At 43.7% G+C, this 27809-nt stretch overlaps 1 long non-coding RNA gene across 2 annotated transcripts; it reads left to right on the forward strand.

The window, feature by feature from the left end:
- Window positions 1-18525: 18525 nt before the first annotated feature.
- Window positions 18526-27053, forward strand: LOC110366815. 2 transcript variants are annotated; one of them, XR_004933404.1, is made up of 3 exons: window positions 18526-19564; window positions 19643-19710; window positions 26500-27053. It is a non-coding gene; the product is annotated as an uncharacterized LOC110366815 (long non-coding RNA). The 2 variants fall into 2 exon arrangements; XR_002426998.2 differs by having other exon boundaries at window positions 18526-19554.
- The last annotated feature ends 756 nt before the right edge of the window (window positions 27054-27809 follow it).

Genomic DNA, 27809 nt, shown 5'->3' on the forward strand with positions numbered 1-27809 from the left:
GAGGGCCTGAGGAGGAAGAGGGGGAAATTCATTCGTCTCCTTTCAACCAACCAGCATCAGTTCTGCATAATGTTGCTGCTAGGTGTGTGCACAAGCTAATATTTATCTCTTTATTAGCTCCCCATTAGACCTGAATATTGTATGCCCTATAAAGCCAACACTGCTTATTGTCGTCTCTATACTGAACCACTAGAAGTCATGTTTTGTCGAACCATCAGGGTTAATTCGATTATCCATAATTAGCAGTTAGTTGTGTAGGCAGGAGGGGAAATAAATACTGAGCACGTCAACTTTTCTTCTCATTAAATCTATTTTTAATAAGACCGTTGACAAGAAATCCACAACAAATATTGATAACAATCAAAGTGATCCATTCAAATAAATAAATCCAAACACATCAGTCCATGTATTAAGTTGCGTGAAATAAAATACTACATTATTAGAAAGTACTAAACATGCCCAATGAAATTTGTTAAACACTTTGAGTAAAAGTCAGTTTTTTAATAATTGCAGCAAGACTTCCTATATATGGAGAAACTGGTAGCTTGCATTTCTCAAGCTACCTGTTTCTCGTCCACGTAAACTGCCTTTGCATCTTCAAAGTTTGAGAGGGGTCTTCATCCGGTGTTCTGTTCCTTCCACAGATTTTCAATTAGTTCCAGGATTTATGTTAATTTCTGTGTTCTTGCAATCATTGTCCCTCTTTTCCTCTGGAGATTCTTATCAAAAATATCTCAGTAATTTTTTTTCTTTTCACCCTTCCTTCTATGTCGTCTGCCAGTACCAGAAGACAAAAAAAAAAAAAAAAAAAAACAGCCCCACACTGCTCTTACCTCCAAACTTCACTAAACTCCTGGTGTTTTGAAGTTATGTGCAGTATCATTTCCCCATCACCTGTACGGACATTTAGAGGGTTCATTTTGGGCTCGTCTGATCAGACTAAATTCTCCCAATATTTCACTGGTTTGTCCAAATATCCTGAAAGGAATTTCTCCACGATAACAGGCGGGGACAAATTAAGCTTGAAATGTTTGTAGAAGACCTTTAACCCTTACGTCTTACGCTTAATTACAATGGTATGAAGAAATTCATTGTGTTTTTTCTGTTGCTCAGATGCTAAGTAGCTAGGTGCAACATAAAAATACATTTATATTTAGGTAAAATGCACATTGGATATGGTAGTTAAAAGAAAAAATCCATTCTCAGGTATATAGACTGTTTTACTGCTGCAGCCACTGCTTTGAAATTTAAACCACACACAGTTCATTCTGGTCCATCATCGCCGTATTTCAAACACAGCTTATTACTGTAAAATCAGAACCGGATGCCCTGTAAGTGAATCTCATATTACCCTTTATATGTAGAATATATTCATCTAGAGACACCTCAGCTGCATTATGGCTGCAAGCAGTTTGAGGGGATTTTGCACCTAAAAGGCATTAAACAAGCCTTTTCTTCAGCAGTGGAGTCTTGTGCAGTGAGTGGGCATGGAGGTCGTTGAGATGGAGTGCTTTACTAAGCACCACTTAAAGTTTATGATTACAAAATCTGGAACAATCAGAAAAACTGCTGGAACCAACCATCTGAATGTTTGGCGGTAAGAAGGTCTTGAGAGAGCTTTTTGCTTTTATGCATCCCGCTGACACACTTCTGGTGCTACACTTTTTTTTTTTTATATATACATAGGCCATCATTTAAGACCAAACCAGCTCAAATTAATTTGCACTAACGGGGTAGGTTGGCTTTCTGAAAAAATTCAGATTTCTGCTGTTTTCTTGGCTATCTATGTCAGGACTCAGCTGGCAGGGCCATGCAGCCTGTTGCCATCTTTGCTTCGTCCACAGGTGTTCGTGGTTGGCTGGTGAGCGGAGTAGACGCACCTGCAGCTCGTCAGCAGCACCGGAGCTGCACTATAAGATCTGCACTCGGACAACGGGTGGATGCCTGAGTGTTACCGTTGTGGTATGCCTACCAGCCTCGACCTCACGCCACCAAGACTTTGCTCCCACGCTAACCGCCACCCTTTGTGTCTCCCAGGTACCTCCTCGTGCTCCTTCGTCCTTCTTCAAGCTCCTCAGTCCTCCTCGAGTCACCTTCTGGGATTCCCTCGTTCCTCTCGAGTGGAGCCTTGCTTCGCGGACGAGACGCACTTCCAACGACCCCCAGGTTCCATCCGTTGTCCTGGATTCTCCGGTGCTGCTCGGACCTCTCGCCACGCTCTCAGCCGCCCGGACACCTACGACCAACATCCAGCTGAGTCCACACTGCCGTCCTCCCCGGTCAGGTTTCTAGCACCTCGTGGTAAGCTTACGTTCACCTGACTACTTTCCTTAGGGCTTTTCCCTCCGAGAATTAATGTTCTTCCCTCACCTCCAGATCGACCTGGTTCCCTGCCGCCCGAGTTCCTGCCCGAGTTCCTTCCAGCCCGCAGATTAGCTTCGCCGCCTAGCATTCTTGCCTGTGTAAACAAATAAACCTTTTAAACTTACCCGTTGTTACCGAGTGTGTTTCTGCATGTGGGCCCGACATCTCAAGGCAAACATGACAGAAGAACACTCAGGCCAAAGCGCCTCAGCAGGCACACTCGGTGGGGCTCTAGCGGCCCAGCAAGATCAGATCCGTGGGTTAGAATCCACTGTAGTAGGCCTGCAAGGCCAGATACAGAGTTTAGCCGGTCAAATTAACCAACTCACGGCCATGCTAAATGCTAACCAGCAGGCAGCCGCTTCAGCCCCTTCTACTTCCGCTTCCGAGTCAGTCATGAATCCAGTGACGTCACCGCCCGATCCCCAGGCCTCCTCCCCTGCTCCGGAGAAATTCTCCGGAGACAGTGGTGATTGCGGAGGATTTTTGTTCCAATGTGCCCTAGTTTTTAATCGTTCCCCTCGCTTGTTCGTCCAGGATGACGTGAAGATTTCCTTTATTTTACGGCTACTTACCGGCCGAGCTCTTAAGTGGGCAGAGACCCGTTTCCCAAATTGCCAGCAGTTTGGTTGCTCATTCAACGATTTTCTTTCTGAGTTTAAGTCAGTTTTTGCAGCTGAAGTTGATGAGGTTCAGGACTCTCGGCGACTTTTAGCCCTCCGGCAGCGGGGTAGGCGCGTCGCCGACTTCGCCATTGAGTTTCGCACGGTGGCCGCTGCGGCAGGATGGGAGCAGCGCGCGCTAAAGACCGTGTTTTTTCAAGCTGTCACTGTCACTGCTTTTAAATTGTTTTTATTGTTTTATATTTGTGCATATGTATTAATTGGTTTTATTTTTGTAACCAGGTTGTAGTGTTTTTGCATATTTCTGCCCAGGTCCCCCTTGAAAATGAGATCCAGATCTCAACGGGGTTTACCTGGTTAAATAAAGGAAATAAAAAAAAATAAAAAAATAAAAAATAAAAAAAAAGCTCTAGATGACTCCCTTAAGGACGAGCTGACGCGTCTGGAGGAACCTACCACTCTTAATGAGTTCATCTCTTTAGCCATCCGTATTGATAACCGACTCCGGGTTCGGTCCAGAAACCGACCTGTGGCTCCGCTCGCTTCTCGGCCGCCTCCTCCCGAGCGTAGTGTCCCTAAGCCGGTTGAGTCACCGCTTCCACCTCCGGAGCCCATGCAGTTGGGCCGAGTTCGGTTAACCCCAGATGAAAGAGAGAAGCGGATGACTTCCAGGCTGTGTTTATATTGTGCCTCCGCCGCTCACTTTATTAAGAACTGCCCTGAGCGACCAAAAGAGTAGGTCCGTCGGTCATTCCGGAGGGACCGGCGGACCAGTCCAAGCAGACGCTATCCTCTCCTCCGCGACTTTGTTTGAGGGCTGCAATCGTCTCTCTCCGAGACACTTTTTCGTTTTCCGCTCTAGTTGATTCAGGGTGCGATTTTAATTTAATTGATCAAGCTTTTGTTCAACGGGCTGGTTTGGAGACCGTCCCTCTTACCTCTCCACTCCAGGTTTCAGCACTAGATGGTGGAGTTCTACCCAGAATTACACATAGAACCACACCATTAGAGTTGGTCGTGTCTGGGAACCATAGAGAACGGCTGTCTTTTTTTGTTTTTCCCGTTAAGCATGCGCCCCTAGTTTTAGGTTTCCCCTGGCTACAGCAGCATAACCCGCATCTAAACTGGGCAGAGCGGCGAGTTGAGACCTGGTCGTCCAACTGTCACGCCGTCTGCTTACAGTCTGCGGTGCCTCCGTGTCAAACCCCCGTGCAGCCACCTAGTCAGGTAGATCCTGATCTTTTAAAGTTGGTTCCCGAGTGTTATCATGACCTAAGGCAGGTCTTCAGTAAGACCCAAGCTTGCTCCTTGCCGCCGCATCGGCCATACGACTGCGCTATTGACCTTCTGCCTGGCGCCCCGCTGCCGGCTAGTCGCCTTTATAACATCTCTCAGGCCGAACGCCAGGCCATGGAGAAATATATTAAAGAATCGTTAGCAGCCGGGCTGATTAGAACCTCGTCATCCCCTTTGGGAGCAGGGTTTTTCTTTGTGTCCAAGAAGGACGGTTCCCTACGCCCCTATATCGATTATCGAGGGTTAAACGCCATCACGGTGAAGAATAAGTATCCTCTCCCACTCCTTTCCTCAGCCCTAGAACCGGTCCAGTCAGCCACGGTCTTTACTAAGTTAGACTTACGTAATGCTTACCACTTGGTGCGGATCCGCCGGGGAGATGAGTGGAAGACAGCCTTCAAGACTCCCCTGGGCCACTTTGAGTATCAAGTCATGCCGTTCGGCCTCTGTAACGCCCCAGCAGTATTCCAGGCTCTGGTCAATGACGTCCTCCGAGACTTCCTCAATGTGTTCGTCTTTGTTTACCTTGACGATATACTCATTTACTCCAACAATCCCACAGATCATCGGCGTCATGTTCGGTTGGTCCTGCAACGCCTGCTCGAGAATAAATTATTCGTCAAAGCTGAAAAATGTGAGTTCCACAAACCCTCTGTGTCCTTCCTTGGCCTCATTCTAGAAGGAGGAAGGGTTCGATCTGACCCCGAGAAGATCAAGGCGGTCCTCGACTGGCCAGTCCCCGGGACCCGGAAGGAGCTGCAACGTTTCTTAGGCTTCGCCAACTTTTATCGTCGGTTCATCCGGGGTTATAGCCAGATCGCCGCTCCTCTCCACGCCCTCACGTCGGTCAAGATACCCTTCTCCTGGAACCCGCAAGCAAACACAGCATTCTCCGACCTCAAGAGGAGGTTCTCCCAAGCACCAATCCTCGTCCACCCAGATCCAAAGAAACAGTTTGTGGTCGAAATCGACGCCTCAGACACAGGAGTGGGCGCGATCCTTTCCCAAAGCTCCGACCAAGACCACAAACTGCACCCCTGTGCCTTCTTCTCTCGACGGTTGTCTCCTGCTGAACGGAATTACGATGTGGGCGACAGAGAGCTGCTTGCAATCAAGCTTGCCCTGGAGGAGTGGCGCCATTGGCTTGAGGGGTCCGAGCAGCCCGTCCTCATCTGGACCGACCATAAAAATCTGGCTTACATTCAAACAGCTAAGAGACTAAACCCTAGACAAGCCCGCTGGTCCCTTTTTTTCTCCCGATTCAATTTATCCATCTCCTACCGTCCCGGTTCTAAGAATCAGAAGCCAGACGCCCTGTCCCGTCTCTACTCACCACCCGACGCAGAGAGGGAACCCACGACCATTATTCCTCCCTCTTGTGTTTTTGGAGCCCTCCAGTGGGAGATCCAGGATGTCATCTCCCAAGCCCAGCTCACGGATCCAGACCCTGGAACCGGCCCCCCCAACCGAACCTATGTTCCCCGCTCAGCCCGTACCCGAGTACTACAGTGGGCTCATTCAGAGAAGTTCTCTGCTCACCCTGGCATTCATCGAACCCGCTCCTTTTTGTCACGGTGGTTCTGGTGGCCTTCCATGTCCCAAGACGTCAAGGACTTCGTTCTCTCTTGTCCCGTATGCGCTCAGAGCAAACCGTCAAACCGGCCACCTGCGGGTCTTCTTCAGCCTCTGCCTGTCCCAGAACGTCCCTGGTCCCATATCGCCCTGGACTTTGTTACTGGGCTCCCCTCGTCACAAGGTATGACAGTCATCCTAACAGTAATCGACCGTTTTTCTAAGGCCTGTCATCTCATTCCCCTCAGAAAACTACCCTCAGCTTTTCAAACGGCCCAGCTCCTGGTCAAACATGTTTTCCGTCTACACGGAATTCCCCAGGAGGTTCTGTCTGACCGTGGTCCCCAATTCATATCGCGGGTATGGAAGGAGTTTGCCGTGGCCCTGGGGGCCCGGTATACCCTAACCTCAGGCTACCACCCGCAGACCAACGGTCAGACAGAACGTTTGAACCAGGAGCTGGAGACCGCCCTCCGCTGCCTCACCTCACAGAACCCATCAGACTGGAGCAAATATCTACCCTGGATCGAATACGCACACAACAGCCACGTCTCCGCCGCAACAGGAATGTCCCCCTTCGAGGTCTCCCTAGGCTACCAGCCACCACTACTCCCCGAAGACAGCAGACGGATCGCTGTACCCTCGGTAAAGGACCACATCGACCGCTGCAAACTCTATTGGTCTCAAACCATCCAGGCCTTAAAGGACACCGCCGAGAATAACCGCAAGTTCGCCGACCGTAGACGCATCCCAGCCCCCAGTTATCAACCAGGTCAACAAGTCTGGCTCTCCACCCGTGACCTCCCCTCCCGAGCAGCCTCACGCAAACTGTCCCCACGATTCACTGGCCCCTACGAGATAACCTCCATTCCCAGTCCCATGACTGTCCGTCTCCGCCTCCCGTCCCACTCCCGAGTTCATCCCACGTACCATTTCTCTCAGATCAAGCCTGTCAACTCCAGCCCCTTGTGCCCTCCGGCCGAACCCCCTCCACCCTCCCAGGACCATCATGGACGCCAGATCCAACGGATCGTGGCCTCCCGTCGGCGAGGTAAGGGGTTCCAGTATCTCGTCGACTGGGTGGGCCGCGGTCCCGAGGATCGGTCCTGGATCCCTGGCTCCGCCATTCCGGACCGCTCACTCATTGACTCTTTTCTCTCCTCTCGTCCATCCACGTCTTCCTCTGGGCCGCCAGGTGGCGACCCTTGAGGGGGGGGGGTGGTGTCAGGACTCAGCTGGCAGGGCCATGCAGCCTGTTGCCATCTTTGCTTCGTCCACAGGTGTTCGTGGTTGGCTGGTGAGCGGAGTAGACGCACCTGCAGCTCGTCAGCAGCACCGGAGCTGCACTATAAGATCTGCACTCGGACAACGGGTGGATGCCTGAGTGTTACCGTTGTGGTATGCCTACCAGCCTCGACCTCACGCCACCAAGACTTTGCTCCCACGCTAACCGCCACCCTTTGTGTCTCCCAGGTACCTCCTCGTGCTCCTTCGTCCTTCTTCAAGCTCCTCAGTCCTCCTCGAGTCACCTTCTGGGATTCCCTCGTTCCTCTCGAGTGGAGCCTTGCTTCGCGGACGAGACGCACTTCCAACGACCCCCAGGTTCCATCCGTTGTCCTGGATTCTCCGGTGCTGCTCGGACCTCTCGCCACGCTCTCAGCCGCCCGGACACCTACGACCAACATCCAGCTGAGTCCACACTGCCGTCCTCCCCGGTCAGGTTTCTAGCACCTCGTGGTAAGCTTACGTTCACCTGACTACTTTCCTTAGGGCTTTTCCCTCCGAGAATTAATGTTCTTCCCTCACCTCCAGATCGACCTGGTTCCCTGCCGCCCGAGTTCCTGCCCGAGTTCCTTCCAGCCCGCAGATTAGCTTCGCCGCCTAGCATTCTTGCCTGTGTAAACAAATAAACCTTTTAAACTTACCCGTTGTTACCGAGTGTGTTTCTGCATGTGGGCCCGACATCTCAAGGCAAACATGACAATCTATACCTTTTCCTCCTAATTTTTTCATGCATTCAATACTTAGTCCCTGTGTCATTCCACTTTATCACAAATAACCTGATTTATAGACTTATAAATCTATAAATCAGGATTTATAACTTTGGTTTCAAATTCCTTTCCAGTAGCCCCATTTGTAATATATTTGTTTGGAAAACATTAACTTGGTTGATGCTTATGTTCTCTGTAGTCACATTGTTCCACATGATAAAGATGAGTTCTTTAGGTTATGTGCAATACTCATGTCTGGATTAAGCGGTTCCATCCCGTTATGGTGACGCCATCCATTCATGCTCTGCTTGCTTCTGCATCGATTCATATGTGATTGGTCACATGATTCGGTCTCAAGGGGCATTCCTTTGCTGACAGACAAGCTAATCTAAAATCCCCCCCCAATTTACAAATGAAAATCCCACCATCCAATTGAGCTAATAGAGGGACTTGAATGGGATAATAAGATGTGGTGTAATACTGTGTAAAAAGCCTGTAATGTTGTGTTGGTGTAAGAGGCTGTGTGACTGGATGTATGACTGTTTGCAGCAATTATGGAGGCCTGCGGGCCTGGCGGCGGCTCCGTGGCTGGGGCAGGGAGCTTTCTCCCTGGGCACGGAGATACGGCTGTCTGCCCCTTCTGCTGCTGGAGCTACAGGGGAGCAGGATGTCAGGAGGGAGAGCGCTCCCTGCGAGCTCCAGCCGCCGCCGTGGTTCGGGTCTTCGCCGCTGCAGTGCTTGCAGATGTGCACAAACAAGGGAGGATTAAAGCAAAACAAATCTAAACAGACAAATGGAATTAGAGTGATGGGTGTCGGTGGGCTGGTTCGCAGTGATAAACATAATGATGCTCTGTGTGTGTAAGTGTGAGTGTGTGTGTCTGGGGGATTATCGGTGATTAGGTGTGTGGTGTGTATGGCTGGGTGACTGCTTCTGGGTGTCTTTGTGTGTTTGTCTATCTCACTATGTTTTTGTAATTATGTGTGTATATATTTACTCTGTTTCTGGTTTATGTGTGTGATAAATGAGTTATTCCATATGGCTATGCATGTGTGTGGTTATGTGTTTTCTTTTTGGTTTCAGGGTCACAGCCCTCTCCTGGCTTTCTCGGCGGTTTTGTTTCTCCTGTTCAGACGCACACGTTTTGAACCCAAACTCTTCACCTTATAACTACCTCAGCAAGAGGCTGAAAACTCGCCGTGAAGAATGCTTTGTCATTCATTCGCAGTTGTTTTGTTTTCTTGTGCCAGGGACCCCATGAGGGGGTCAGGCGTGTGGAGGAACCAGCAGGGGGGCCCGGCGATCAACAGTCTGGGCTTCCCTGCAGAGGAGTCTGGGATTAGGGCTAAACCCTGCCATGCCAGATGGGCACAACGCATCCCCAACATCAGCACCTTTAGGACACCCTGAGTGTAGCTTCTGTGAAACACAAACCAGGGGTGAACTGAAGCGTGCAGAAATCAATCAATCAGGTTCCATTTAGGGAACTTTTTCTCACTCTTGTTAAAACCAAGATCACAAAAAGAATAAATAAAAGTGTATATATATATATATATATATATATATATATATATATATATATATATATGTATAAATTATGATTTTATTTCCTCACAAATAGGTTAGAAACATCCCGTTTTGTATTCGGCAACCTGTGATCAGAATGTAATAACTGAGTCCAGGTTTGACTTCTCTAAATACTGCAGTTTCGGTCAGCCTAACGCTGTCTGAACGGCAAAAATCTTTTTTTTTTTTTTTAAAACTATGTTTTAGTTATCTGTCGATAATCATTATTCAAAAAGCCCTCATCATGGAATAAATATTAAAAATAATTAAGGAAAACCGAAATGAATAGAAAAAACTCTGTAGATTTACATTTTTGTATGAATTCAAGATCACAAATAATAAAATGAAAAACAAATAAATAAAAATTATGTTGAATAACTCTTTAAGAAAAAACGAATTATCTTCTGATGCTGGTGTGTGTGTGTGTGTGTGTGTGTGTGTGTGGTGGTGGTGTGTGTGTGATCTGTTTAAGGGGAATAATACCCTTCAAATGTTCATTATGAAACAACCACAGCAGTGACAGGGAAGACAATAAGATGTTTTAAAATCAGAATATCAAGGTAAAGGTTCAATACAACTACAGATATGACTCATTTAGACTCAAACCAGGAGTAAACAGTCTTAATTACTCAAACTTAAGTAGAATTCAAATCAAGATGATGTCTTAAATTTATTTTTTTCCAAACCTCTGTTGTCTCTGTTGCTCTCAAGTCTTCAGGAAGGCTGTTCCTGGGCTATAATAACAAAATTATGCCTCATCATGGCTTTCCTTCTTACTTCTGGCTTTATCAGAAGACCAGGGTGATCTGGATGGGTTATACAGTGATTTTAAAGCCAATAAAAGTACAGGACTCTGACCTCAAGTTATTGAAATCTAATCTAATTTATACTGGGAGCCAATTTAGAAACTGTAATGACGTGAGCGCTCCCTCTGGTCTTTGTCAGCGTTTGTGCAGCTGATGATGGTGATTCTAAGACCTACGCGTTTTAATCATTCAAACGTGTCCATTCGTCCACAGGTCACAGCTGATTGCATAAACGCTTGATTGAATACAATTAGGTAAGTGTTCATTCAGGCATTTCATGGGGGCATCCCTCACGTCTTCTGAGGAGCTCACAGAGAGGCGGCTGCCTCTTCAAAGTGTGGGGTTGTGGACAGTTGTGGACAGTCAGCAGCTTCAGCAGGGATATCAGAAATGAAACTTACAGGTTGTTTTGATGTGCTTGTAGTTCAGAGCCACGGGCAACACTGAGATGATAAGGTGCATGTGTGCAGGGATGGCTATAGATTGGTGGCTCAGGCATCAGCAGTGGGTAGATTGCTTCCTGCTTGACTTTTATCGCGCATAATTTGCACTTAGTAGTATTTCTGGTTTAAACGGAGTTTATATCTTTTTGCTTATTTACTGCACTGAGCCAATTTTCAAGCCCTTGTTTAGCAGGTTAAAGAAATGCACGCATGTCTAAACTCAGCATCTCTGTTGTTATGGCCTAGCAGTCGGGTTGGCAGGCCTAAATAAACATTTATGGAAAATGCACACGTTAAAACGCTGTGTAGCATCGACCTAAACCAGTGGGACAGCAGCCCACCTGGCTCCATAATCCACTGGTTCGCCACCAAGACCCAGAAAATCATCTCTGTATTACTAGAAAGCAGATTACACGAGACAAGTGTACAGACAAATAAAAGATTACAGGCTGTGAACATGTTTCAGTCTAATGCCCTTTCAACATGCAGTGCTCAGCACAATGCTTCCCTCTCCCCAAGCTAAATTTGAATTCCCGTCTTATTTTTATTTATTTTTTTTGAAGGCCTGCTGGCCAGGCGTGTCTTCAGCACCCGCAGAACCTCTGTGATGATGGTGTTCGACGTGAACGGCCCGTCTCCTCTGGTGTATTAGTTAGGCTTTGGAGTTCAAGTGACTACAGGGTTTAAACACAGATTTCTTTTTTTTTTAGGATGGGGGGGGGGGGGGATTCGCTGTTGTTCTTGAAAAGCTGTGTTTATCCTGGATTAGAGACACCAACATGTTAATAATTGTTTCTCACAGAACTGCAAAGAAGCACTTTCCTGTAATCCCCTAATCAGGCATTACACCTCTGAGCGAAGCCACAACGCAGGCGCGTGGTGTCTGTGACGCAGCACGCCCACAGTGTGTAATACGCGCAGATCTCCGGCACCACTCCCACCACGTGCAGAAAAAAAAACACACCAGCTCCATTCTGGCTCTTCCTGCAGCTGCATCATCCATTCAATCCATTCTGCTAATAAGATTCACTGTGTCTTCCTGTCACAATTTACAAAATCTATCTGTGAAATATTCCTTTCTAGAACTTCAATGGATCTGGTTACGTGTGACTACTCACATTTACTCCAGTTTTGGTTTATTTTTGAGATATATTTATTTACAAATGAAGATGCTGCTTAATGCTTCCTCAACAATAACGTCTTAACCCCAGGTGCAGAATTACACATACCGGATCAAATATTTGCACGCAGCCTCATACAGATATTATTGGAAACACACCCCTCAGTATCTGCTAAGCTTCTCACATTATTCTAGCTCGATGTTTGACCTCTCCTCATTTAAATAGTTCTCTTTTTCCTGGTATGGACTCAGCCTTTAAAAATATAGTCTGTATGTATTATCTATACGTTTAGCTTCAGGGCCATTCTAGAAGCTTATTGCTATCCTTCTTTATTTCTTAATTCCTTTGATGCATGTTCGGGATCTTGGTCCTCTTGGAACATCCAAATGTGTCCAGGTTTCACCCATCCGGGTGACTTAAAGGTAGAGTCAGTGATTTTTCTCGAAATGCAAGTAAGAATCCTAAGTCCCTTTTTTGAATAACTGCACATGCGCAAAACCGTCTTATCTGCTGTTCCGCTCCTCAGGGGGATCGAGTGAAAAAATCTCCCAAATCCACTCTAATCTTATTTGTATCTATTGAGGCTTTCCTCTTCTTCTTATAAACGTGTACGCAGTTTGCTTCTAGCGACTCTCAGCCATTTTCAAAGTATATGGTGAAAGCAGCAGAGCTACAATAGACGGCTAACGCTAAAGGTAACTACTAAGCTAACCGGATACGTAAACACTAGAAGTGGGCATGTGGGAAACTAACAAGGAAAGAGCACACTGGCGTTACGTGAGCGCATCACAATGATTGCCATGTGGGACAACCAAAAGGTAAGGTGATAACCCAGAACTTGAGGGACAGAAGAGGATGTGGGCAGGACACGACATGAAAGCATCTGATTGGTTTTTCCATTCGGACCGAATCGCAGTGATTGGTCAGAGTTTTTACTAGACTGTAGCTCTTACAGAGATCAAATTTTTACATAAATACATAAATACATAATGTATGGGCATCTGTCAGGATGGAAGGACCATTTATACCCAATATAACAAAACGTGTTAATGATCTTCTTTGTTTTATGACAATAGGATAAACAGCGGTTGACCACTAGAAAGGCATCGCTGAATTTCCCCTACTTGAGGAACACCTTTCTACATTATCTAAACTAAAAGGAGGAAAATATCTGTGAAAGCACAGACTATTTATTATTATTTTCTCTAATATCCACAGGGTCCAAATGTTTGCATATCTCTAATAATATTTGGGTACATTTTTTTTTAGCTGTAGAGAAACCTAGGGTCATTCTGGATAGATATTGGATCCCTTATCTTTTGAGACTATTCATCCTTTCCAAAACCAGTTTTAATGTCTTTTTGGATTAGTGTTCTGTTGGAACATCAAGCTGTGACCAAGTTTCAACATTCTCACTGTTCATGTCATTTGAAGTTGAAGAATGGAGGGTAGAAAAATGCACATAATAGTGTTGAATGCCACATGTTTGTGATCTAAAAAGTTATTTTTTTTTAATTATTCAAAAACTCTTGCCACATTTAATGTGACATTGTGCCATGATCCACTGGTGTGTTGTTTTGGTTTTCCTCTTTGTTTTCAAATTAATTATCTTGTTAGTTTTTAGATGCTGCCTTATCTGTTTATTGCTTTGTGCTTAGTTTCTAGTTTATTCTATTCTCTTTTCTGCATATTTAGTGTTATTTCTGTTACCACTCTGTTTACCTTTCCTCCCTTGGTTGTTTATCTCGTTATATGCCAGCTCAGCTCCCCTGTGTTAATCACTTATTTCCCTGCCCTGCCTCCTCCCCTGATCCACATGCCTATAATTTTTCTACCCCTGCTTCATTGTGTGTGTGTGTCGATATATATATATATATATATATATATATATATATATATATATATATATATATATATATATATATATATATATGTTCCTGACTATGAGTTTTTGGTGTTTTTACATTTTTCATTAAAAACACTTTAATCACAACAATGCAGCTTGCCTGTCTGTAAGATGGTCTAGCTTTTGCTCTATTCAACATGACACATTAGTCCTGTATTGCCTTTGCTATGGATAAAGCAGACTAACGTTAAGCTTTTGGAAAATCGCTGACCTCAACTGTGTTGGCTATGTATGGTCTTTGTTTAAAAGTCAAATTGAAGTTAGGAAACCAATCAAAAATAAATTAACTTTAATTTCTATCGGAGGAGTGGTAAAGTATGTGATTTCTTTGCCACTAGCCAATTGGACTACTTTGAATCAATGAAGAAATCTGAATTGTTGTAAAAGTGACTCCAATACACAGTGTGTTATTCAACAACATAAGTCTTAACATGTCCAATAAATAATTTATAGTTAATGATGAAACATAACAAAGTCAAAGCTCATCTTGTATAAGATAATTAAAGCTGTTATCACTTAAAAAAAATACCTTAAGTTACTCTAAGCTTCATGCATGTTTGCCCATACATCTTGTTGAAACACGTCCCACTACTTCTCAACCTACCATGACTGTTTTATTTATTTATTTCAAGAAATATTTTTCCATCTGTTGACTTTTTGTGATCATATTTAGCCCTGAATGTTTGCCTGTTGCCTCTGTGCCCTGTCTCCTTGGACGACCAGGCTGGGGAGTGCGGTGTGGCGATCCTCGGGGATTAACCTGGGGAATTTAATTAGAGAAGCTGTCGCCTCTAACGTTTCAATCCCCCCCCCCCCCCCCCCACCCCCCCTCCGAGCTGGGCGGCTGTGCTGGAGTCGGACCTGCTGAAGCTGTCTGCGTGGAAAAGGAATAAGGGAGAGGAGGTAGATTCCAGAGGCAAGAAAGGTGTCTGATTTGTCCATAATCCTGGTGGCGATGAGTCCTGAAATATGAAGCCTGTCTTCTAGTGTAAGCTTGATTTACAAAAGAAGGTAATTAGCAGGACTCGACTAGGCTAACCACAGCTGTAGAGAAATGCACCAGGTACTGGGCTGAAATAGACCGCTCATTTAATCCTTTTTCTTCTTTTCACTTCTTTACTTTTGATTCTCACCTTCAGCGGCATCTCAAGAAGATTTCATGTCAGTGAAAAGTTTATTTCTTTCAGTCGTTTATGTGAAACTCATCCATTAGAGATTAATTTTTCGTCCCTCTGGCAACAAAAAACATCTATAAGAAGTAATTTATCGCCAGTGGAATACCCATTCTTAACCAAATGAAATGATGAGATCTATGTCCAAAGTGTTAGCACTACAAGTGTATTTTATTCTATGTTTGGAGTACCGAAGGAAAATGTTCCCATTGGACAATAAAGTTGTGTTTTATCTAATTATGTGATACTGTTCAAGCTTTTATTTTTAGGTTAATGTTGATTGTTACTGCTTACAACTGGTAAAAACCACATAGTCTGTTTCTTAGTGAAAATCAGAACATTACATAAAACCAATGTGTGCTTGCTGAATGTATGTCCATGTACTGTACAATATATGCACTCAATATTTAGTCTGGGCTACTTTTGCATGAATTATTACGTCTGGAGGGTCTCAGCCTTTGGCTCTGCTGAAGCACTCAGAAAGCCCAGGTTGCTTTTATCGCTGCCTGCAGCTCTTTGCATTGTTGGTTCTGGTGTCTTTTGTCTCACTTTGGACAATATCACCTAGAAAGGCTAGTTTAATGACTGATCAATCGCAGTAATCACAGAGTTAATGAAGCAGATTTTTTTTTTTTTTGACAAATTAAATCATTATCTCCATAAAGCTTGTCAGCAGCGGGAAACATGAAGGGCTCTAAAATTTCTTAGTCGACTGACTGAGACGGTGGACCAACACCAGCAGATGTCCAATCTGTCCAATCATCACTGACTGTGAAAACTTGTCACTGGATCAGTCTTTGGCACAAAGTTTGGGTGTTTCCTTTATTAAATATAATCTTCATTTGTCATATGCAATAGTCTAATTTTCTGAGAAATTGCAATTTGGGGTTTTCCTTAGCTGTAAGCGATAATAGTTAAAACCCAAACCTTTTGAAAACTGAATTACTGAAATAAATTAACTTTTAGATGAATTCATTGACTTCCACCTGTTGTTTATCTTGGGTTGAACAAGAAAGGGGCAAAAATAATGATGCAGATTTCCATTATTCACTCTGTGACGATGGTGAGGAACATGGGTAGGTAACTGGAAATAGCGTGGGGTAATCACCATTCCATCCACAGCCTCAGTGTTGCTTTGTAATCCTGATGCTAAACTCCCCACTACTCCATCTGGGACCCAACAACAACCCACCCCCCTCCACCTGCCCCCAACACACACACACACACACACAGTCAAAGCAACTGTGGCTTTAAGGGTTTTCAGTCCTGTTTGCGCTTCCCTGGAGGAAGGGAGGGAGGAATCATGTCCTGCAAATTAAAAAAGCTGCTGTAGGAATGTCGCCAAGTCCCGCGGGAGCACCCATCGCCCGTCCCTCTTCCAGTGCTGACCCAGTGGTCAGTGGTGAATCCCCCTGTTTGTATTCTGCACGCACGCCGGGCCCCGGGGAGCGCTTCTGCACGCCTCCTGTGGGACTGCTGGTAATTTAAGTCAAACACGATGTCCATGCTTGCTTGACACCCATTTAAAGCGTTTCAATCACACGTGTGTTTGCTAAAAGGCCGTCCTTGCCGCACTCGTTCAAAGACCCAATCAATCTTATTTGATCGAGTTCCTCGTGTCCAGACAATTATTTCTTTTTCTCTTTGAATGAAGTGGTTGAACTGATAATTCGTGATGGGTCAAAGGTCCTTATTGATATTGTAAAGATGGATTTTTGTTAAAGTAGGACCTTGCACCCCTCCCCCATGTGCCTCCCCCTTTCTCCTGGCAGGCCACTCCAAGTCGTGGGTGGACTAGTGTCATGTGCCACTAATTAAGTCTTAAAGGGCTATGGAGCATACTCATTAATGAACTGTAGCATCCTTACTGTCCATTTGGGTGATTAAGAAGGGGAGGGCTAATTCGGTTTGGGGGTCTTAGGCAGTTAAAGAGTCCCAAAAAAGAAAAATAACATTCATGCATTTTTTTAATTGCAAAAAAAAATAAAGAAAACACATACATCTAATTAAGTTAGGTAAGAAAAAGTCAATTAATATTTCTTCCAGCTCTACATTACAACTTTAATTGATTTGACTAATTTAGCGTTTTTATGTTTTTGTTAAAAAATTCTCTGCACCTGATACATTTTCTGTCACTGTTCATTAATTTATTTATTTATTCATTTATATACAATAAACACAACAACAAGAGCGAAGATGCGCCAGCTGCCCCCTCCCTGCCATTTGTTTATTCCATTTTCATGGAAATGCAAAAAAGAAAACAAAGCAAATGGCCGTATTTGTCTTTATGAAAGTAGGCCAAACAACCGCTGACAAACAAGAGGGGGAGTTGTAGGTCAGGGCGCCACAAGCCATGTGTAACCGTGCCTGTTGAGAGAGCGTGTCACGCTGTAGTAAGCCACAATACACACAATAACATACGCACACTCCTGCCAGAATGATGTAACGCTGTCTAGACTTAACAAGAACATACATTTAGATAAGTAAGACTTTTAACAATTACTCTAATATAGCTTTGACCGGAAAATCAAGTAGGTCAGATACAAGATGTTGTTAATGTGTTCAAACCCATTCAACTTTTCATTATCTTACAACTACAAATGTCTGTAGACTTTATAGGAAATTAATGTAATAAACCAACGAAAAGCAGTGCACAATTGTAAAGAGGAAGGAAAGGAATACACAAAGCTTGCAGATACTTTTAAAATAGAAAATTTGAAATGTGTGGAGTCTATTTTTATTCATCCCCTTCACTCTGATACTTCTAAATAAAGTCCTGTGCGGCCAGCTGCCCTAGGAAATCTCATTGTTAGTAAAAATCTAAAGAACACCTGTGTGCAAATTTGCCTTAGTTTATACGCAGCGTTTATCTTGAAGCCTCAGATGTTTAGTAGAGAACATTAGTGAGCAAACAGCATCATGGAGACCACAGAACATGGCCGGTATTATGGTTTTGAGAGGTTTCTTTGGCTCCTCACAACCACTTGAGCATTTTTCTAATGGACAAACCTTACATATGCAAGTACTCTCTTGCAAGCACCTACAGGTGCTTGGATCCAGATACATTTCTGTACAAATAAACCCTATAGTTAGCTTTGGCTGTCACTAAATACATATCGTATTAAGTAACACTGCGTGAATTTCAGTGATGTTATCAAAGGCGTTAGTTTTTCTACCTGTGATACTTTTTTGGTTGGTTTTGATGTTCTTTTTATATTTCTTTCTGCAGGTGTAGAAGCAGACTCCGGTGTTATCTTGTTCTCTTTTTTTCACCTGTTCTGTTTTAGTCACCTTTTCCCTCATGTTGTTCTCTTCCTTTCTTTCTCTTTTCCCTTTCCGTTTATGTGTCCTTTGAACTTGAAATAATCCCAAAAATAAAGTTTTTGTGCATAATATCAAGTGGAGCACTATGGCAAAATAGCAACGCTCCACTTGCAAATGTAAATCTTTTGGGCTCTCTTTGGCATTAAGACAGCAATTCTTAACGCTACACTGCCAGACAGGACACACAAAAATGTAAAAACTATACAGAACAACTGTAAACCCACCAAGTCCATCTGCCCTAACTGACCAAGAGGGCCATGGTAACTTTGGAGGAGCTGCAGTGATTCATAGCTCAGGTGGAAGTATATGTAAACTGGACAACAATCATAAAATAGAAATAACCTCTACTGTCTGTCAGTGAGGAAATTGAGATGTAGCAAAAGTGACACGCAAGTAAAAGCATGCGGATTCACACGCAGGAAAAAATAGTACAAAGTAGAAATAAGAGACTGTACAGTAAAGGCACATTTACAATATAGGAAAAAAAAATATCTATATTCATACATCCCACAAATTTGGCATTCTAATTTCCATTTCTAGTTTGGCTCAACCAATATGGGGGCCACATCAAAGAAGGATGGTGTGGGCAGATGAGACCAACGTTCAACTTGTTGGCCTACATGTAAAACCCAGACGTTACCCTGAACTCACCATCCTCACCGTGAAGCATCATGGTGGCAGGATGTTGCTGTGACAATAATTTTCTTTAGTAGGGACAGGGAGCCTGTTCAGAATCAAGAGGAAGTTGAGCAATCCTGGAAGAAAACCCGTTAGAGGCTTCAAACGACTCGAGACTTGAGGGGGAGGGTTACCTTCCAGCAGGACGAGGATGTTTAGATCAAAGCGCATTTATATGCCGGAATAAGAGAGACAGCTTCGCCTGAACCAAAACTCAAGTCTTAATTACAAAAGCAAAGCCGTGAAGAAGAGAGGGTGAAACCTCCTCTTCTCTGTGAGGATGAGGTCATGCAAGTTATTTTAGGAAAAGGCTGTTTTAAAAACTCTTGAACCATTAGCTCTTCACGCTCTGACATACTAGCTTTTGCTTAATTTCCAGATTTACTGTATGCATATGATTTAGTATTTTTTTTCCCTGACAGATAAAACCTTTAACTTTATTAAACAGCTTTCCTAACTTCAAACAACTGCATTTTGTTGTTTGACTTTTATTTATACGAAATAAAGCTCCCTGAGAAATAAATTCCAATTTTCAAGAGGTAGCTGTATATTTCCTCTTATTTCACTACATTGTGAGCAAGAAAGAACATTTTTTTTTATCTTTGTTGTTTTTCTGTTAACAGGATTGGGTCCATTAAAAACTGACAGTTACAGGCATTTCATTATTTTCAGCTGAGGGTGAAGATGACAAGGTTGGAAAAGGTCATCAGACACCATCTTTGTCCCTTCACAGAGTGAATCATGTGTTGTGTTACTTTATTTTTCTCTGTTGACCTGCAGGTCATGATCCTGAGGACCCGCACAGGCTTGACTTGACCTTCCTGACCTGAACCCAGTGTCCCTGCTGTGTAAGTGTGTTTTTTTTCCACCTGAGTTCATTAAATCACTGCACCGCAGTCAAACCAGAGCTCCTGGCCTGTTGATAGCAATGAGCCACTTGTTTGTGAAGTTGATGTTTAATTGATTGTATTAATCCAAGTAACAGGGAAAGGTTTCTCCATATTTATTTAAAATTACATACTGCATATTGAGCAGGTGCTCTCACATCCACTTTTGAAGTAGGTGAAATATTTTTGAAATAAAACTGTGACTCTTTTTGTCTGGTCTTGTTTGTTGGTACATTTATTCGAAATCTGGATGCTGATTTTCATAATCACTGGTGAGAAAAAGAAGCTGATTATTTTTGATTTGGACCTGACTTATGTAAAAAAAAGTGTGCAGACTTCTATGTAGGATTTGCTTGGAAATAAGAATAAAATAATTTACCTTGACACAGGTCTATATAATGACATGTAAGGCATACATAACCCTTGAACTTTCTACAAGCTTTGCACCTTTTGTGCAATATGATGTAAATCTTGCCCCATATTCTCAAATGTATGCAGGTGTGGACTTTGAGTGGGCCTCTATCACACGTTGACATGGTTTGAAATTTGAAAAGATTTCATTGCAACTCTGGTTTTATGTTCAGGAATAGAAGTTGAACCTCTTCTCTCCGTCTCAAGACTCTTGCAGCCTGTAAATGTTTTTTCATCCTTCCACCCATGAACTATCAGTATCACTGATATTGACAATGAAAAGCATCTCCACGACATGAAATTACCACCACCATACTTCACTATACTGGAAGGTTTGTTCAGGGGTTGCCACAGTTGCATAAAGACCAAATATTCAGCGTGTACAACTCATGGGTATCCAGTTGACAGATTATCTGAACAACAGATCTCTGCAGCTTCTCCAAAGTTACCATGGACCTATGGGCTGCATTCCTGATCAGTGCTTTTCTTGTGCTGCCATTCTGTTAAGGTAGAGGACCGTGTCTTGGTAGCTTTGCTGTGGTGTTATACTTTTTTAATTGACAGATGACAGATTCTACAGCGCATCATGAGATATTCAAAGCTTGAGTTGTTGTTTTATAATCCAACCCTTCCCTAAACCTTTCTATGTTCTCAAATTAAATGATTGATCACAGAACAGCTGTACAGTAACAGTTTAAATTAATTATTCAGATCAATAATATTACAGCACGAGGTTTGGGGGCCTTGGGGAGGCCTCCGGTAGCTACTTCTTGGGGGGTGGACCCAGCCTGGGTCTCTATCGTCTTATGTGGTGTGGGAGTTGTTTTAATGTTAGTGTTGGGTTTAATATTATTTTTTCTTTCCTCTGTGTGGGGGGGAGGGGGATAGTGGGGTGTTGCTCAGAAGGCTCCTGTCTTGGTCCTGGTTCATGGCGGCTCTGGGTGCTAGTTCTATCCGGATGGCAGGGGTCTGCATAGCTTGGGCGAGCTGGCTGACAAGAGTAATTTTTTTGTTTGTTTGTGTTTTCTTTCCCCTGGGCCATTCCGGGTGTTGCTTTCAGTTTGCTGTTGTCTGTCGGGTCTTGTTGCTTGTTTCTAGCCTCTGACCCCGCAGTCTTTGGTGGTGCGGCTAATGCTGCCTCTCTAGGGTAGGTTTTCAAAATGGGGGTGCCTATTGGAGCCAGCGGGGGAACTGGCTTCCTGGGAGGGTATGTTACTTCCCAGTCATTCCTCCTGATCCCCGGATGCCTCCCTTTGCCTACTCCTTCACGCTACCACACATGTAGGACCTTGAGGAGTGGGGATGTCACTGGGGAGCGGGGAGGATTTCCCAGTCCCGCTGTCTTGTGACGTACTTGGCCCCAATTAAATTGTACAACTTAGACACTTTAATTTATAACATTCTCACAACACACATATGTAAGGTATTAATTGGGCGAGGTGTAAGGCCTGTGGTTGGGGGCTGATTGTGTAGACCTCACCCCTGTTAGCTTCCTATGCCCCTATTCACATTTAGACATTGAGGGATCTGAGTATTTCATATGTGCCGGGCGCCCCCCTTTTGGCCCTCCCAGGTTTAAATGCACTTGAGAACAACATGCAACAACACGCCATTTGAGCAGGCGGAGGCAGGCTCAGGGTCTTTCTTACACCCCTGTTCTCCAATTGCCATCCAGAGTTTGGGGCCGGGAGGAGGTCGGGGTCTGGGCTGGGGGTGAACGTAGGGTCCACGGGGTTGGCTGTTGCTGGCACTTCTACTCTCTCCCAAAATATGGGGGTAGATCTTAAGTATGGAGGGTAGGGTGTGGGGGAGGCAGTGCCTCCGGGTTCATGGGGTGGGCTCTGGTTGGCTGGCCCGTTTGGTTCATGTTGGCCCTATCTCCGGGTGGATCAGCTTGTGAGTCGTCTGGGCTGGGATCAGGGTGGGGGGCTTAGGGCCGGAGTGTGGACTGGCTAGGTCGGGTTGTGGGGACAGTTTGGTTTGAAGGTGGTTCCTACATCCTAATGATGCGGTTCACCTCAGAGGTCTGAGGGCTGGATACCCCACTGGGGTGCCGGTACCTGGACCTGAGAGGATAGGATGTGTGTGATGAGTGCGAGTGTGTGTACTCAATCTTTTTTTTTTTTTTGTGGGTAAGAGTGTATGCATGTTGGGACACTAGGGTGGCGACATGTGAATGTGACTGTGTACCTGGTATTCTGCTTGTCTTTTTGTCAGGTTGGGTTTGGACTACCTCCTGGGACATCTCAGGTCTTCACTAAGTGTGGAGGCCATCATCCCCGTCTTGGTCCTCTCCATTGGCTGGTGCCTGGATCTGCTGGTGCAATGGTGGTCCTCAGTGTCTGGGGCTGGGTGCTCGGGTGTGTGCTTACTCATTCCTGGTGGCTGCTGCGCAGGGCCTGGGCCCGGTGGCTCCATCGCTGGGGGGCAGGGTACCCCTGGGCCTCGGGTCTCTGGGCACATGGCTAGATCCGCTCCAACGTCGCTGGCTGCCGTTGGAGACCAAGGGCTTGTCGCTGCAGCTCCTGGGGCTTCAGCACTGTGGCTGTTGTGGGATTTCCGGGGGCTCCTCTCTGCTCTTCTTTGGGATGGGGGAGGCTCTTATCCCCGTGTTGGTCCCTCTTGGACACCTTTGCTCTGTGGATCCTTTGGCTCCTCACGACCACTATTGAGCATTTTTCTTATGAATAAACCTTACATACACAAGTGCGCTCTCACAAACACTCACAGGTGCTTGGATTCAGCTGCTTACAGATTTACTTTTATACAGAAAACCCCTATTATTAGCTTCAGCTGTCACTTTATACATCTTGTATTAAATAATACTGTGCAAGTAATCAAGGCGTTGGTTGTTTGTACCTGTAATACTTTATCAGTTTGTTTTGCTGTTCTTGTTATATCTCTCTTTGCAGGTGTATAAGCAGACTCCAAGGATGTTATCTTATTCTCTCCTCTTCCTCTCCTCTATTTTAGTCACCTTTTCTCCCTTTTAGCATTTTGTCTCATCTTTTCCTCTTCTTTTTTCTCTTCTACATTCCCGTTGAACATGAAATAACCCCAGAATAATTTTTATGCATGTATAATTCAAGGATAGCACTATTGCAAAAGCAGTAATGCTCCACTTGTGAAAGTAAAATATGTTGGGCTCTCATTAAGAAAGCAATTTTTAATGCTACACTGCCAGAGAGGACACGTTAAAAACAAAAAACGAAAAGATCAAGGAGTATAAATACTTAAGGCACGGTTTATGCTTATAATTTATTGTAATCTGCAGTCCTCTAGAGCTAAAGAAACAAAGCACAACATTTTCTGGGATTTTCTATTTATTTATTTTACATTTTGCTGTACTTTAACTTTTACATATAATTTAAAGTATAGGGTTTACAATTATACTCACAGAGGAAAATTTGGTTCCTTGCTTTTTTAAGCGACAAGAAGTTTGTTGAAGGTTGATATTATTATTATTAGGGGATTTCTATTATAGTTTATGCTCAGTGCATGCATGTTTCCTGCAAGACTACCTCACTCAGACATATGCAGTTTATTTCTCAGATGTCAGCAGATCAGTTAAGAGGATACATAAATAAAATAGCTGCATAAGTAGCTTCATATGAATCTCATTAGCAGCAGAGATTGACCTGTTATATTGACAAAGACTACAATGAAATTAAAGTGTGGACCTCATTTAATTACAGAAGAGGCAATTGTTCTTAAGTAACCACCCTCCACCTCATACACAACCCATACCCTTTGTGTCCTGCCCTCTCCTCTGGCACAATACCACACACACACACATACACACATATATACACAACAGATGCCCCCTGACGCTTACTCGCATAAAGCGGGCACGTGATGGACGGCAATGGGTCCGGAGGCCTGCCAGCCTCATGGCATTGTGTTTCCCCTCGGGCAGGCAGCAGGCCTCCCTGAGTACCCTTTTGTCTTGGGTTGGATAACAAAGCGTTGGCCAAGCCGCTGGTGTGGCACGCGCACATCCACTCAATCCCCCTGGTCTGTGACCCAAACAGGTGGATTGGAGGGAAGGGCTGGTCGTGGCGGGTGGATGAGGGAGGGGGTGGACGGGAGAGAGGAGGCTGCATCTGTCCCTACACTCAACGACTCCCTGGGTCAGCCATATGCTCCCAGGAGAGAGGGAGACACGCATGCAGACCCAGACTAACAGGTGGAGAGTAGGGGGGGTAGGGAGGATTAAAAGAGGTAAAACTCATCAGTGGAGGATATTCAAACTGTCAAATTGGCTGTATGAGAACATGACTGTTCTTAGAAGATTTCATGTTAGTCAGGACATTCTTAACATGTGAGCAAAAGTAGGTGTTTGAGTGACATGTGAGAAGAAGCAGTTCAGAGTGGGTGAGCAGGGTGATATCCATGCATGCACAGAGTCTTACAGAGAGGTGTTATTTCAAATTATTATTGTTCTTTTTCTGCATAAAGTTTATAGAAAACAGGTGGACATCTGCAGCATCTGAGCTCCTGCACAGAATGAGCGTCCCATTTTTACCCATAACCATCCTGGGTTCGATTCCTGACCTCTGGACCTTTGCTGCATGCGTTTCCTTCTTCTCGTTCTGCCTGTTTCCTGTGTAATTACTTTAAATAAGTACCACTGGTGCAAAAAAAATTGGGCAAGAATTTATGAACATTTGAAATTCCTTCCAAGATAAAAAAAAATAGGTGTTTTAAATGCTAAAACTCATTCCTGCAATTTTGCAAGAGATTGTGCGGTGGTCAAACAACTAATTAAATCTTGCTGAGATAACACAGAACTACCTTACACCAAAGACAAATGGATCAAACCCATTTCCAAAAATGTACAATATAAATCAGAGTAATTCAGTCTAGTTGTGTGATTCAATGTTTACTACATACATCCGGTTCTGGATGGCGATAAGTACCTGTTCCAACAGGAGCATCTAAAACATGCAGGATGGTGACTGTTGGGATTGCACACTACAGCTGGCACTAAAGTTCCTCTTTTAAAACTCGTAATGTTTAGAGTTAGAAACATCATGAAACCTAGGCACAGTGAAGAACTTAACTTACCCTTTAATTTTTTTTTCACATCAAAGATCTGGAATCTTGACTAATTTTTGTTGTACCTACAGTGCCTGGATATAGTATTCATAACTCTTGAAAATTTCTACATTTTGTCATGCTACTCCCAAAAAAAAGTAAAAAGAAAATGTCTTGCTATTGTATGCTATAGACCAAACACCAGCATAAACATTATTGTGTAGTGGGATAAAAAAAATTATACATGAAAAAATTGTTTTTCAAAGTTTCTACTGATTGTACTCAGCCTCCTTTATTCTGATAAATGGAAATAAAATCCAGTGCAGACTTCAGAAGTCACCTGCTTAGTAAATAAAGTAAGTGTGTAATTATATCTAGGGATAAGTACAGCTGCTCTGTGAAGGCCTCAGAGGTTTGTTGGTTAACATTCATGAAAACAAAAACATCGTTATGATGGCCAAGGAACCCAGGGGACAGGTCAGGAATAAATATTTAAATAAAAGGGTTAGAATATAAAACAACATCCCAAACTTTGAACATCTCAACAAGCAATGTTCAGCCCATCAAATGAAAGACATGGCCAACTATCTAAACGGACTGATCAAGCACGAAGACCATCCATCACAAAATCAGCCAAGAGGCCACTGGTCACTCTAGAGGAGATGCAGAGAACCACAGCTCAGGTAGGAGAATCTGGTGAAATACTCCACAAAACTGTACTTTTTTGAAATAGTGGCAAGAAGACAGGCCTCAGGCATGCCACAAGCCATTTAGACGACACCACAAACATGTGGAAGAAGATGCTCAGGTAAGTTGAGATCACAACTAAGCTTTCTGACCAACATGCAAAAGCACTGTGTCAAACTAAACTTTGAATTCCGTCTATATGATGAAATGCAGAAACACATATCAAATTCAATGTGAATTAGATCTGTTGCATTTGTAAAATGCCTTCAGACACTTGCAGTGAATCAGTGCCATGTTAAAAAAAGTGAATTAAATTTAATGAGACTGATCAAAAGCGTGTTTGAGTCCATTAACATTTTGGTTTCTTCTTAGTTTTTTACTGCCATTTTATTGCAGAGGATAAAATCGTTTAGAAAGATGTCTTACTTTTATCCCGTTGCGGGGAAATTCAGGTGTACCAGCAGCAAAGAGCAAATTTACAATATCAGAACAAAATACTGTACTGTTATTAGTTATTAATACTTAAAATTATTAAATTAAGAGCTTAAATATCTCCTTTATTTGGGGATGTTCCTGACGTCATGGCTGATAAACAAAATTCTCACTTCTGCCAAGAGGTTCCAGAGATTTTAGCCCGATTTGGTTGGATGAACTCACCTGACCTCCAGGAGACGTCGTTATCTACCGAAGAAGGCCTCGAAAAAGCATCAGAATGAAAATGTTTCTGCAAACTGACCACCTGCTGCCAATCTGTGGCCTCACAGGTCATTTAAAACATAAACAAGTTCATAAATCGAGCACAACAGTCTGGAGCTTAACGTGGTCCATTAAAAAAAAAAAAAGACTGCGTGACATGTTGGTCTTTACAAGCATTAGTGAGTTTGTCATCACTTAGCGGTGATTACACATTAAATGTTTCAACACTTTAGTGTTTTTTTCTGTGTTGCAGGGCTTTAGTCACCGCTGCGTTATCCATTGCCAACGTATTTTACATACAAGCTGTACACTTTGCAGCAAAATATTTGAACCTATGTGCTTAAAATTGCATTTAAATGACATTGTTCATTGTGTTATCTTCTGGTGGATAGTTTTAACACGAAGCCAATCTAAAATTCAAAGTTTTATTCTATATTTTAATTACATGACTTCTTGGACAACAATATTTTTGTCAAATGGGTGTACGTGTGAGCTTTTACTGATGGGTGGTTTTAGCTCCACCCATTACATTTTTTAACATATGTTGAGGTCCACTAATCTTCTTATTGGTTGGAGTTTTTTTTGCCTCTCCAGTTCTGAATAGCTTAGCAAAAATGTGCCTCAGTAATGGATGGTCATATCCTCATCCATCTCCCTCCTCCCTCCAGCTATAACTTGAAATAGGCCATCAAGTGGCTAATGAACTGATAAGCCCTCTGTGTCCTGTGGGGCTTATGAACATCATAAGCCAAATGTCTGGGCATATTGGTGATACTGTCTTTTTTTTTTAAGTGGAGTAATGTGTTCTGGATCCTGGCTCCCTAAAATGCATGCGTTTCCCCATAAATAGCTACATGTTATAAAAGGATAACCACCTCTACATCACAGAGTTGTTCTTCGTTTCCCTTTCAGGACATCTTGTTACTTCTGCGACTGTGTGGCCCCTTCGCTTCGTGGGACCTCCAGCTAGTCAAGCTGCTGGTATCATTATCAGTTCTGGATCTGTGTAAATCCGTGGATTTGTGTGAGCAGTCTGAGAAATTAAAATAACATGCTTTTTACAGCGCTTACTTCAAATCTCTTTAGACTTCATTTTTTTTTAAACATCTAAATCTGTTATTATGTAGGCTGCACAAAACCCTTTTAATGTAATCTTTGACAAGATTATCAAATTCATTGATGATGTCACAAACTTAAATAATTAAAAAAATGTTTTGACTAAGCCTGGA

This window comes from Fundulus heteroclitus, chromosome 19, assembly GCF_011125445.2.
Source record: "Fundulus heteroclitus isolate FHET01 chromosome 19, MU-UCD_Fhet_4.1, whole genome shotgun sequence".
Lineage (NCBI taxonomy): Eukaryota > Metazoa > Chordata > Actinopteri > Cyprinodontiformes > Fundulidae > Fundulus > Fundulus heteroclitus.